A 15,088-nucleotide genomic window follows, 5' to 3' on the forward strand; every position below is an offset into this window, starting at 1 on the left:
CATGGCGGCGTTCAGCAGTAAATGAACTCAGCTTGAATAACAGGAAATCAACGCTTTTTTTTAGTTATAATGGAGAGTATTTTGAAGAGGATAAGGTTGTTTCGTAAAAAATTCGAAAATATATAGCTTTAAAAAATATTTCCAGTTTATTGTGTACTCCCTCGTATGGATTTGTAGTCCATCAGAACAAGTATAGTTGGGTTAATTTTCCTATGCCAATGTGTAAAGGAAAATGAACTTTGCCGTACCGCACTATAAGGAATGTATGTTTGTGTGATACATTTACGGATTCCTACACTATACTGTATTTAAGGTTCATTTTCCTTTACATATTAGCACAGGAAAATGAACCCAAAGGACATTGTTCTGATGGACTGCATATCCCAAAGTGGCTGGAAGGCGTGACCAGTCTTAAGGGAAATAGTAGATAGGAAGAGCATTGGGAGATACGAGGTATTCTAACTAGGCCATCGATATTCTAATCTCCGTATAGGATGTTTCCGAAAAGCGGATTATGTTGCTCGAATGAGAATAGCCAGGCCATAAAATCTATATAAAGTCAAACTTGGAGATTACTTACTTTTCTTGAATTTTGAAGAAATGCTTACAAACATTCAACCTCCCAGACGTGGAACCAAATCTGGAGATGACTTTGTGACAGATATTCGGGCTTTAAAATACCTGTCAGGTAGAACTATTCTGTTTAAAACTGACCATGTGGGAAACTACGACGTATTGCCACAGAGGAGGAGGAGGAGAAGAAGAAGAAGAAGAAGAAGAAGAAGAAGCAGCAGAAAAGTGTTTCAACAGTTACTAAGGCCTTGTTTGTATCTCAGATACCAATTACAGAAATTAAATGTAAACACCTGAAAGAGATGAAAGATGTAATTGGAAAACATCACCATCTTTTAAAATAATCTCAAGTTCAAACAAGACAAGAAGGCCCCAGGGACTCTGAACTTTGCAGCGTGGGTTGGGGATTACTGGGCCCTTAGCTGATTCCTGGCAGTGCCTTCACTTACTTGCGCCAGGCTCCTCACTTTCATCTATCCTATCCGACCTCCCTTGGTCAACTCTTGTTCTTTTCCGCCCCGACGGTATTAGAACACTCGAAGCCTAGGGAGTCTTTCATTTTCTCGCCCTTCGTGGCCCTTGACTTCTTTTGGCCGATACCATTATTTTTTTGAAGTGTCGATCCCTTCCATTGTTTCTCTCTGATTAGTGTTACATTGAGGATGGTTGGCTCGTTGTACTTCCTTTTAAAACAATAATCACCACCACCAGACAGGAAGAAACAGCAGACCGGTTACTGGAGGTACCCATTGTAGTGATTTATCATTAAATGCAAGTTTTTATTCCTATTTAAGTTTAATTAAGGTTCCAATGCATTATAAAGTAAAACGTATTATTCATCAACCTGTATACAAACACGAATTAAATCTTCCTACGTGATACTTAAAAACAATGTTAAACATCCTCTCTGGCATTTCTAGAGGGTAGGCAAAATATAATCGGCTTTTACGTCGCACCGACACAGATAGGTCTTATGGCGACGATGGGACAGGAAAGGCCTAGACGTGGAAAGGAAGCAGCTGTGGTATTAATTAAGGAACAACCCCAGCATTTGCCTGGTGTGAAAATGGGGAACCATTTAAAACCATCTTTATGGCTGTTGATAGTGGGGTTCAAACCCACTATCTCCTGGATGCAAGCTCACAGTTGCGCGGCCCTAACCGCATGGCCAACTCGCCCGGTGAAAATACGTAGGTCGAGTCATAAGTCATGGCAACTTTTTTTTTTCTCGCGAACAGGAGACACCACGGAAAATCTAAGATATGCATTTGAAAACATACGGTATATACTTGCGTATGATGCCACTAGATGGTGAATGTAAACAACAGTGTGGGTCTAAGCATGCCCCCAATTTCAGTGTGTGAGTGAGAGCGTTACAAAATGGTAGTCAACAAGCAGAAGCGACGATCGTATATTAAAATAGCAGTTTTCCGCGGCAGAAATGCACGCCAATGCCATGCAGAGCTGTGGGAAGCATTAGGTGTGTAACTATGATCTAATCCCCAAAGTCAAGAAGCCATTACGTGGACAACGGTTTGCTAACAAAGAGGACATCGTAACAGCACTTCGGAGAAAGGTGTCACACATTAGCGATACGCATGCAGCGAATGGTATTCAGCGCCTGCCCCACCGCTGGCAACGCACAGTGGAAACCTTGGGTGATTATTTCGAACGTCTGTAACCAGGGGAGACCTGTCCTTGATACGTAGTCTTGTGTATTTGCTGTCTATACCTTAATGAAACAGTGTTCTGTCACTTTCCTACGAGAATCTCCTGAAGTCAGAACTTGTCTTCAGGTACTATGCATTAATACATGCCCATATTTCCAAATGCATATCTTAGTTTTTCCGTGTTGTCTCCTGTTCGCGAGAACAAAAAAAGTTGCCATGACTTATGACTCGACCCTCGTATTTGCAATAGTACTGACGCGGGATTGACCCTCCTGAATGAACATCACAGAAGACGCTGGAAATGGTCTCATCTGAAGAAATGAAAAAGTGGAGATCCAAAAGTCCTGACTCCACTTCACTCAGAAACCAGCGGCAGAACTCAACACGCGAAGGTTCATTCTGACGTTTTAACGCACGCACAACAGTAAATTTGTAAGGATACAGATGCAGGTCCTTTTTGATAATGTTTCGACGTGGCGATCTCTTTATTCCCACTTGCACAGATAAACGGTGTTTTTAATTTCGTCGGACTTCGTTCCAGGCTTTCCTTCACTCAAGCAATGTTTCCTGGTGTTCAAACTCTTTTCGGATTGTTATGGTTTTTAATCGCTACAGAGCCCGTGTTGCATCATTAAGTTTTGTACTGCAGGCTTTGTTGGATGTTTGCCAAAACACTTACAGTCTTAAACTCTTGCGCAAATAGTTCCGTACAGGTTTTTTCCACGAATCGTGCTTCGCATAACACTGCACAATGAACACGCGCTGTCTTATCCTGAGCATCATTTTGTGTTGCATTCAACTGTTCACTAAAACACGTCTGCTCCTCTCACTCACTCGCATGTAATGACATCGTGACGTACTCGGCAGATACACACGCGTCGATATACGACAGGAACAGTTTGGTCCATCGAAATCACGGTTTCCAGTATTTCCTGTGATGGGCACTTCTCCTGTTAATTAACAACGATCATTTCCACGTCAGTCTTATAAATATTTTCCGGGCCAGTTTTATTTTGCCCACCCTGTATTATAGAGATGGCTGAAAAATAACGTAGCAGTTACTTTGTCACAGTTACACGCCTGTCACTGTTACAAATGTAACGAGGACAAAAAAATAACAGGATGCCGAGTAACTACAACCGAATAACGTACTAGTGAAAACAGTAACTGGGAAGTAGGAACCGTCATTAGTAGGAGTTTACAGACACAGAATGTGACCGTCAGAGTTCAGATAGTACGCATGTCTTCCAACTGAGAACGCTTTAGAAGGAAATTGCTTTAAGTCAAATGCACTACGGTGTATAATATACTCTATAGTGTATTTGTTTAAGTTGCTGCTGTCATCTGGTAACTAAAGTGTAAACTGTTATGAATTCAACTGCTCAGGGGTAATCGTTGACTCAAACATTGCATAGGGCTACCTACATTATAATATTAATGTAAGTTTCACGCGTATAATTTTTCTTGTACCATAAATAAATTAGTAAGCTGACTTTCCATATTGATACACTGACTGACAGAGCAAATGCAACACCAAGAAGGAGTGGTCAGAACTTTATGCCAATTGCAGGGTAGACTGACGTCACTGAGGTATGCTCATGATGTGAAATGCGCCGCTGTGCTGCGCACGTAGCGAACGATAAATGGGACACGGCGTTGGCGAATGGCCCACTTCGTACCGTGATTTCTCAGCCGACAGTCATTGTAGAACGTGTTGTCGTGTGCCACAGGACACGTGTATAGCTAAGAATGCCAGGCCGCCGTCAACGGAGGCATTTCCAGCAGACAGACGACTTTACGAGGGGTATGGTGATCGGGCTGAGAAGGGCAGGTTGGTCGCTTCGTCAAATCGCAGCCGATACCCATAGGGATGTGTCCACGGTGCAGCGCCTGTGGCGAAGATGGTTGGCGCAGGGACATGTGGCACGTGCGAGGGGTCCAGGCGCAGCCCGAGTGACGTCAGCACGCGAGGATCGGCGCATCGGCCGCCAAACGGTGGCAGCCCCGCACGCCACGTCAACCGCCATTCTTCAGCATGTGCAAGACACCCTGGCTGTTCCAATATCGACCAGAACAATTTCCCGTCGATTGGTTGAAGGAGGCCTGCACTCCCGGCGTCCGGTCAGAAGACTACCATTGACTCCACAGTATAGACGTGCACGCCTGGCATGGTGCCGGGCTAGAGCGACTTGGATGAGGGAATGGCGGAACGTCGTGTTCTCCGATGAGTCACGCTTCTGTTCTGCCAGTGATAGTCACCGCAGACGAGTGTGGCGTCGGCGTGGAGAAAGGTCAAATCCGGCAGTAACTGTGGAGCGCCCTACCGCTAGACAACGCGGCATCATGGTTTGGGGCGCTATTGCGTATGATTCCACGTCACCTCTAGTGCGTATTCAAGGCACGTTAAATGCCCACCGCTACGTGCAGCATGTGCTGCGGCCGGTGGCACTCCCGTACCTTCAGGGGCTGCCCAATGCTCTGTTTCAGCAGGATAATGCCCGCCCACACACTGCTCGCATCTCCCAACAGGCTCTACGAGGTGTACAGATGCTCTCCGGATCTCTCACCAATCGAACACGTGTGGGATCTCATTGGACGCCGTTTGCAAACTCTGCCCCAGCCTCGTACGGACGACCAACTGTGGCAAATGGTTGACAGAGAATGGAGAACCATCCCTCAGGACACCATCCGCACTCTTATTGACTCTGTACCTCGACGTGTTTCTGCGTGCATCGCCGCTCGCGGTGGTCCTACATCCTACTGAGTCGATGCCGTGCGCATTGTGTAACCTGCATATCGGTTTGAAATAAACATCAATTATTCATCCGTGCCGTCTCTGTTTTTTCCCCAACTTTCATCCCTTTCGAACCACTCCTCCTTGGTGTTGCATTGTCACTGTCAGTCAGTGTATTAACTGATTATAGAAAACTTAACATTACTTCATTTTACTTAATCGATCCTCTTGTACCGGTTTGTGTCGAGGTTTGGCAGACATCATCATGCTTTCTTGTCTTCTGTCCTTGATCGGGGCATTGTCAAACTCACTCCTCACTTACCATTTTATCCGTTGTCTGCCTCTCGTTAACTTTATAGCAAATAGGAATGCGTGTTTGGCTCCACCGACTTTCAACAGTGTAATGATGCGTGCGCGCATGTGCGAGTGAATAAATGGGACTTCGCAACACAGCTGTAACGAGAAAACCTTGAAGCCCTGACCAGGTTGTGACCAATAACAGGTGAGTAACGTTGGACGTTATTTTTAACTGTTACTTTTCACAGTTACTTTATTGTAGCAGTGACAGATATAGCAGTTACACAAAAATAACCGTTTTTCATACCTCTACTGTATTATTATTTTATGCATCGTGCACACAATAACCAGAATTCGGAAGCGAAAATATACCATGTGCTAGAACCTCGAAATTTGCAAGCAGATTGTAGTGTGACTAAGCCTAGTCTCATTACACTCCCAACTTACTTATTATTTTTGGGTTGCTCCAAAGCACAATCGAAATTCGTGTCACAATATCAATTAATCAAGTAACTATTTAATTCGACTTACGGCATTCTGTCTGTTCAGTTAAGTGATATTTTTGTATACGCTCCTTCCAAGTTTTTAGTTACTTCAGATTTAAACCACTGGTACCTTTTGCTTCAGAAAGTGTATTTCTTCTCCTATATGGTGCCACACTCTGCCGCCAGTCATGTAACTAACACGGCTGGGAGTCACGTGACACATTATAGTGAAGAATGTAATAATTAGTCACTTGAGACTAGCTTGTCTTACGAACAATCTCCCTGTAGGTGGGGGCGGTAGAATAACACCCACGGTATCCCCTGCCTGTCGTAAGAGACGACTAAAAGGGTCCCCAGGGCTCTGAACTTTGGAGCGTGGGCTGGCGACCACGGGGCCCTCAGCTGAGTCCTGGGATTGCTTCCACTTACTTGTGCCAGACTCCTCACGTTCACCTATCCTATCCGACCTCTCTTGGTCAACTCTTGTTCGTTTCCGACCCCGACGCTATTAAGTTTGCGAGGGCTAGGGAGTCTTTCGTTTTCACGCCCTTCGTGGCCCTTGTCTTACTTTGGTCGATACCTTCATTTTTCGAAGTATCGGATCGCTTCCATTTTTTCTCTCTGATTAGTGTTATATAGAGGATGGTTGCCTAGTTGTACTTCCTCTTAAAACAATAATCACCACCACCTGTCTTACGAGCAACATATCTTGTTGAAAGGAAAGTTTCCATAATGAAGAAAAAAATGGAATGGGCAGCTAATTTTGATCCTGAATATAAGGACATTTCTACTACCCTTGTATTTGGTCACCAGTTTAAGCATTTCTTAAGTACAGTGAGTTTCTCTCATGGGTTGGCCCGCAGGAGCGCCCAGATTATCTGCCTCCCGTTGACTCATCACTTCCCGCTTCGCGCCATAGGAACAAGGATAGCACTTCGCTCACTTTATCCATGTCTGACAGGAGATAACAATTAAAATTAAGAAAATAAGAAGTAAGAAAGTTAGTAATTAAGAATTAAGAAAATAAGCAAGTTCGTGCCTTGTGACAGGAGACTTTGGAAATATTCTCCTCCTCCATCCACACATTTTCCTACCCCGCCATGCTGAGCTCTTCGAAACCCTGGCTTCTTGTCCACATCGTCTTAGAGACAGTTATATGAACGTGGGTTAAACCTTAAAACCAAATTATACAGTTTTAACTCTGAATTTGACTATTAATTCTGTTTCGTAAAAGAGGGTTAATTTTAACTCAAGGTTTAGGCCGAAGTTAAGTTATCCGCTCCTTTTACTTGGGTTAAACTGTTAACTGGAGGTTAAAAGCAAAATGGCCGCCGTAAATCATGTTTGATGCAGAGTTGCTTTATTTAGATTTGTTAAATGGTGTTCCGAACAGAAATAGGTCTATGATAAGAGGGACGACTTTCAAAATCTGTCTGAGGAACAATTTATGAAGAGATATACACTGTCAAAAACCGTCGTCAGTAAAGTCATCGAGGAAATTCGCGAGAGTTTAGAATACACAACTAACCGAAACAGGCCTCTCTCTCCTATACTAAAGCTATTTATTACATTAAGGTTTAATATCACAGGGTCGTTATATATAATTGTCGGATGGAACAAGGGTTATTTTTCTGTCAATTGTCAAGTAATCAGTGATTCTAACCTCAAAATTCATAATATAGTTGCAAGATGGCCTGTAACGTGGACAATGCTATTAATTTCCCCTGTTGTTTTTTTGCCTGTGTCCTCCTTTTCTTTTAACTTTACACCGTCAGTCTTATTTCATTCTATAATGCTTTGGTGAATTGCATGACTCGTAACAATGAGTTAAAATATTAATCCTAAGTTAACAAACCCAGGGTTAGAGTATATTTAACCCACGCTGAGGAAACCGGGTGTAAAGACTTTGTAGGCGCATGTTCTAATCTTTCTGCGATTTCATTTACTTGTTCCTCGTTAAGTACACGTTTTCTAACACTGCGCTTCTTATCGAGTAAAGAACCAGTTCACCTCAATTTGTTTACGAGTCCCTGCACGCTCTCTCTCTGTGGATGGCGTACACCTGGAAATTGTGTTACAAATCGCCTAACGACTCCCTTACCGTGTACACATGTGGAAGCATTATGAAAATTACACCCCGAAGTAACACTTGACAACTCGAGAACAGTTGGAGCGATAGATCAACCACTTAATACATTTTCTAAGCACGGACCTGAACTGCGAAGTGCGGGCATTCCCGAGCAGTCGCTGCGCTGTGTAACGGGGAGTGATGAATCAACAGGAGGCAGATAATCTTCGCCTGCCGGCCAACCGCTGACAGAAACTCACTGTATATTTATTACTTCAAGCTTGCATGCATTCTGGAGATAATATGTTTATTTTATTCAGTAGCTCACTGACAATCTCCGAGATCTATTACATACCTAGAAAGTGTTTATTTCCTTTTACGTCGTTAAAACAATATTTTATCCAAAAAATGTTTACAAACATGTTTTAAGCGGTACAATACCTTTTAGAACTCCTTTTAGTGGAAAGGTCAGCTAATTCTACGGTACTATACACCTTCATTTTTGCTATAGCTCTGCAGATTTCTCGACCTAGAGTGTTTACGTCGTTAGCGACAGCATTTTAAAATTCTTTGTGTATGAAAATTTTGTTTATGCGCATAGACTAGTCTCCTAAAACTTGGTGACAAACGGCAATATGGGCTTTGGAGGGATGCCGAAACCTACAGCCAATTCATCTTCACATTCATTATAACTGCTGTATTATACTCCCCAATTCAATTGTGTTATTAAAGTTATTCTCGATTATTGTTACTTTAGGGGAGCTTCACTGAATTTTCCTTCCATATATATTGTGGGTAACACCACCAGCCTTGTTCTCATGATGAAGCCTAATGATGTGTTGATATTATTTACGCCTTTCCAATTTATTATTTATTTTCATTTTATTCTTTCTACTAACCTTTTACCTTCTATTTACATTACTAGGTGTTAACTGAGTATGGGAGTACACGAATGCCATTCTCATTTATAATGCAGAGTATAGTGTGGGAGAAAGTAATAATATTACCCTTCAACGTTTTAGTTGCTTATCCTTTTTCCTTATGATGTATGCCTAGTTATCTGCGGCTTTAAGTAATAATTATGTTATATTGATTTGAAGAATTGGTTATCTGCGAAGTTTGTTTTTCTAGTGCATTCTCAGTTTAACTGATTTGTGAAATATTGAATTTTATTTCTGATTATTCTTTTATTTTTTAAATTACTTTTTTGTTTTATTTCATTTCTGATGATATAAAGAAAACTTGTTACTAATGTAAATCAAGTACGTTAAAGACCACTTCCGGTTACTTACGTATTACTTCAGGTGTATCTATCTTTGCGTTCATTTGCCATCAGCTGATTTATATTAGGGAACGTGCCTTTGTGTGGTAATTCATGCAATGTTTTGGTTCGGTTATTTATGTATTCTTCATCTTGATCACGAATGGTTTCCTTACCTCGTAGTGCTGTGAACTGTATCTGTTAACCTTTCTAGTTTGTCAATAATTAATTTATTACCCTATTTGATTCAGTTAACATCAGTGTGTTCTCTAAATTCCCATTTGGGAAAAATAACTGAATATCATACTCTGAAGTGATTTTTGTCACTGCGAAGGTACTCAACGATCAAGCTGGATGAATTTTAATTTCCTCCTTGTAAATTGATTATCCTACACTTAGTAACTCTTATATAAATTACGTATTTGATAACCTACGAAAAGCATTGAAGAATTCTTTTGGTACTAGTGTTAAAGATGTGGAATTCTAACCTACCGGTACCTTGATTAATATATACGTATCATCCACCTACGTATTGTACTCAAATTATAAATATATTTTGATGAATTTTGATCATCTGGTTTAATTCAAGCAGATTAATGTAGTAACGCGTTGACATTATTTTGCGTTCGGTAGTTAATTTTTGGTCCGCTCTCTGTTGCCCGCACTTCCACGTTTGCTTTTCATTGATAACTCCGGCCGGCATACATTACAGGTAAGTTAATTTATAATGGCCATTCAAATAAGAAACGACCCGGAGGCTATACAATGAAAAAATATTGCCCATCACTGTTAAGGCACTTGTCGCACTGCGACACAAGGGGCTGAATGGCCGTCTCGTAAAATTCCTAGGGCTGGGTTGTGAACTAGTTCCGAACGTACTGCTTGACGTCGGTGTCCAAGGTAAATCGTTTGCGTCTCAGAGTCTCCGTTAAATCACATTGGACTTTTTTTGTTCGCGGAGAGACTGGAGACTCGGGTTCTAAGTGATAGCACCATGCCTAGTCTCCAGCGACCACTCGTAACATGAACTCATTCCTTTCCTTGGCATAGCGCAGCAGAAGTCCAAGAGAGAGGTCCATTCGACATGTTTCCTGTGATAGTTGAATACTGTGAGGCACCCATTGGGCGCACTTTTTCCGAAATTTCAATGTGTGCTTAATGGTGGCGTGAACACTCCTGACGCTCACTCTGACCTCTGCGGCAATGGCTGCTACCGTAACTCACCGGTCTTGCATAATGAGGGCATCCACCTGCTGAACAATGGCATCGGTAATACGGTGTGGCGCTCCATCGGACAACGACATCCGTCCTTCCCTGAATCGCTTGTGCCATACCCTGACCCTCGCAATGGACATGCAGTGCTCTCCGTACATTTTTGCCATTCATCAATGATTTTTCCTTCCCCTCACTTCTTCTGTTGTCAGGAAACGCACTACACCCCTTTGCTCTTTTGAAGCCTCCATTTTACTGTTTTCAGCACGACTTGGAGCAGTGGACGATCAACGCGTGCTCGCTCTGTCGCCATGTGGTATGAACCCATGTCCCTCCCACGGCGAGTTTAGGACCGCAGCGCTCTTATAGGGACCGCACCTTCTTCCACAAGCAATTGCGTTACGATCCTTTCAGCGGGTTGTTTCATTTTATTGCCTCCGGCTCATTTCTTTTTTTAATTGCCCCCCCCCCCCCCATATTTATCTGTTCTTGATGTGTACCTTACTTGTGTGCTGGTATTTGGTTTCTGTGTGTATCAAGTCTAGGTTTAAACTGCAACGCAATTGAAGGCTGTTTGCGAGCTAGCCCAGTGACTACTTAGTCGTTTCTTTTATTGCGGTATGTAAATGTAGCATGAATACTTGGTGATGGTGTTTTTTCATCCTTACCTAAAATTAGGCTTTGGTCACATACGAGGCTGTCTATCAACAGCGACGGTATTCTACGGCCCTCAACCGCAAGAAGGTAAGGGACGAGGTTTGGCTGGGAAAGGCGAAAGTGATGAGGCTGCACAAGTAAATGGAATGAATGTTAAACTCAAGTACGAGTCTCCTCTCACTTCTCATCAATTGCCCAAAGAGGTGGTTTCAAGGATAGATTTTCCCCATGAAATCTGTTTTAATACGGGCGGTATTATCTGTGTGTAGACCGTAGCTTTTTAACGCCTTAAGACGTTCCAAACAAGATTACAGGCACTTCCGTGTGTAAACTCTGTAGAACTTGACGGTGGATTGCTGCCTTATGTATACATGGAGCTTACTTCTCAAACAATTTTGGAGATAACAAACAGTATCTCGATCGGAACTGGAAATTCACTGAACACAGCGACAAACAAAGCGGTGCTTGTTCACACAAAAAGGCTGATATAGTTGCCAGAGATATTCAGTACATAGCGTCACAGGACATAATTACGATCTTCTTCTTCTTCTTCTTCTTCAAGTGCCATATCCGGTCGCCCAGACGTCGGCGATCACCCTGGAGAAAGCACCCCTTCTTTTTTAGGTAACATGAAGAGTTGTTTGGTGTTGTTAACGCAAGTCCAGTCTTTGATGTTTTCGAGCCATGACATGGGTGGTCTACCAGCTCATCGGATGCCTTCTATCTTTCCTGGTAATATGAGGTGTAAAATCCCGTACTTTCTATCTCATAAAACATGGCCTAAATAAGATCACTAAGTGCGCCAGTATCCAGTAATTGGGAGATAGTGGGTTCGAGCCCCACTGTCGGCAGCCCTGAAGATGGTTTTCCGTGCTTTCCCATTTTCGCACCTGGCAAATTCCGGGTCTGTACCTTAATTAAGGCCACGGCCGCTTCCTTCCCACTTCTATCCCTTTCCTGTTCCATCGTCGCCATAAGAACTATTTGTGTCAGTGCGACGTAAAGCAAATAGAAATAATACTAATAATTATAAGAAGAAGAAGAAGAAGAAGAAGATCACGCTCTCCTTAACACTGTATTATTGGTTACAAAATCTGTCTAGGCTATTGTGAGCATTCTCCTATGTAACCACATTTCAAGGGCCTCTGATCTGTTCATGGAGGAAGCTTTGAAAGTCCATGCCTTTACTCCAAAAAGCAGTGTTGACCGGACGTAACATCCCAGATCAAAATAATAGGAATATTAAAATACAAAGCAAGCCACAATTAATCATATATTTCTTCTAATCTAGGATTGGCTGACAATTCGAAGACCCTAAGGATTATTTACCGTGGCTTTCCTAGTTTCACACCAGTCAACTGTACCTTAATTAAGTCCACGGTCGCTTCTTCCAAGTTATAGGTCCTTCCTATCTCCGTCGTCGCCATAAGACCTACCTGTGTCGGTGCGACGTAAAACAAAGTGATATACATATATATTTGTTACATCCCACTCACTACTTTTATTGTTTTTAGATACTCTGAGGTACCGAAATTTTGTCCTTAGGAGTTATTTTACGTGCCTTTAAATCCACCGACCGATGCTTATTTGAATACCTTCAAACACCATCGAACCTGCCAACTTGAAGTCGGAAGGCCAGCGCTCTTACATATGAGCTCCTCAACCCAGCTTTATTGACAGAAATGTCATGAACAAACGTTTCCAACACGTAATCCTACACATACGTTTTAAGTAAAATGTGTGTGATAATCGATTGCTGGTTAATGGCACATGTATCTCTCTATTACTGCTGAAGATCTGATTGGAATACGTCCAAATCTGTTTTCGATATCGTCACATGCACTGCATAAAGCGACTTGCCAACCGCCACCCTGCCCCAGTGCCAAATTCTTGAAATAGCGACACATTAAGTGTGAACTTCTACTTGAAGCATACAGACGTTTTGTGATAGCGGTGATGAGGCCGCTGCTGGATGAAGGTCACGATCCTTCGCCAGGTGTAATCATTTAGTCCCCACGAATGATGTGATCTCGTCGGCCCATCTCATGTGAGATCTAACCCTAGGTCGTTTATGGTCGAGAAGAATTCAGTGTAAAACTTCATGTGTCCACCTTCCTTCTGTTAGATCCACCCACTCCACTTCTTCTTTACAGTAGCTGTGACATCTTGAGATTTAATCCAAACAATGGTCTTTCTGTCTTCCCGGGAACATCATCGTTTCCAGTCCTCTCTGGGCTACTCTGAGATTTTGGATGTTCTTTGAATCTGGGCTTAAAGTCTCAAAACCAGATATCATTACAGCAAGGACATACTGATCGAACAATTTTCTTTTTAGCGTTTGTGGAAGCTTGCTTTTGATGATGATAGACTTCCGAAGGAGCTTCATGTACTTCCCTTGGTCACTTCTTGTTCTTTTTCGACCCAGAAGGTATGAGATATCGAGGCCAGGGGAATCTTTCATTTTCACGCCCTTTCTATGGTCGATATCTTCACATTGTATAGTTGTACTTCCCCTTAAAACAATAATCACCGCCTGACTTCGCCTGACTTGACACCTCCATTTATCTCATTTGCAAAGCCCCCTCTTGAAGATTTCAGCTTTCCTAGGTATACATATTGATACGGCCGTGATATTGATGAATGGAAAGGTTCAAAGGTTATACCGTTTATGAAGAAGTTCATGGTTTGTCATCAGATGGCAGCACTAGACGCATAGACTCGTTTGCTCTTGAAAATAGCAAGAAGAATAATGCTATACAAAACACCCGAACGTCAGGTATGAACATCATAAAGGTCAACCAGAAAAAGTAGACGCTGAGAAAGAAAAACATTTACAGTTCGACAATCCCCTTCTACAAAAATAAGTACGGTACAATCTACAAATACTTACACATTTGCGGTTGCATGATTTTGGCACGTAAACTCCACGATGTTACTTGCACTATTTTCTGTCTGTCTACGACAATGTCATGCATTTGATTGACTTAGGGCGCATTTCCATAATTTCTCCTCCTGTTCAAGTGAAGAACATGAAATTTTACTGATAATCTTGGAAATTACCCTCTTCAATCCTAGAAATTTCCTGCTTCTAATTTTCTGTAAGACCTTAACTGTTAGACATAGAATTTTTTCCCTTTGCGGAAACCTTATGATCATGAGTATGTATTTCAATAAATTAAACTCAAATATTCAAATACTACAAGGCAACAGTGAGGAATGCGATACTGTATGTAGCCAGGACGATGACACTAGGAAGGCGTGGTGCAGAGCAATTGGAGAAAGAAGAAGTTGTATGTACGTATGTTGGGTATACAGCCCGAAGGCTCGTTTATCCTCCACAGTTCCACCAAAAGCTATCATAGATAACCTAGGCATCACTAAAGAGGCATACTAGGGAAATAAGGAGTGAGGTAGTAGCCTGAAGTTGCTATTACATATCAGTCTGCCAAGCGCACTGAAATGCATGCACCAACCGACCCTATGAGCGATATTTTCACACCATTCATAACAGGGACTGGCTGCATAAGGAATGGTATTATTAGCATGGCAACGGCTATACCATGTTGAATACACCGGTTCTGGTCCAATCACCGCAGTTAAGAAACATTGGCCGTGGACAATACTTGGATGGGTGACCGCTTGCGAACACCACGTGCCGTTGGCTCAATTCCCTTTGTTATCCGTTCTCAGGTGGCGAGTCTGGTGGTTGCGTCAACGGGTTAGTGGGCTTGTGTTCCATACCGGGGATGACGCAGCGACCAGTCTACTAAATTTTTTAGGTGGTGGGTAGGAGTACGTGATTAGGGTAGTTTGTAGTGCGGTGGCATACTGCATGTGTGCTGGCTATCCGCGCACGTGTGGGATGATACTGAGTAGATCTGGAGGTAGTTAATTTAGTTAAGTAGTTTTAAGAGTGATGTAGAGGCTATTTGTTTTCGTTCTGTCTTTATTACCTGTAAGCCGATGGTGTATATCAGGGTGGGCAATAAAGATATGTACGTATGTATTACTAGCATCACTCATTCCTCGGTCACTTTCATATTGTCAAAGCCAAGGATGAGACTGAGACAGGTCAATGAAAGTAACAAATTACTCTAGCCCATACCAGAATACATAGTGCACTGTAAACAC

At 42.4% G+C, this 15,088-nt stretch overlaps 1 pseudogene; it reads left to right on the forward strand.

The window, feature by feature from the left end:
- Positions 1-14,502: 14,502 nt before the first annotated feature.
- On the forward strand, positions 14,503-14,621 carry LOC137502439 (5S ribosomal RNA; annotated as a pseudogene).
- The last annotated feature ends 467 nt before the right edge of the window (positions 14,622-15,088 follow it).

Source organism: Anabrus simplex, chromosome 10, assembly GCF_040414725.1.
Source record: "Anabrus simplex isolate iqAnaSimp1 chromosome 10, ASM4041472v1, whole genome shotgun sequence".
Classification (NCBI taxonomy): Eukaryota; Metazoa; Arthropoda; class Insecta; order Orthoptera; family Tettigoniidae; genus Anabrus; species Anabrus simplex.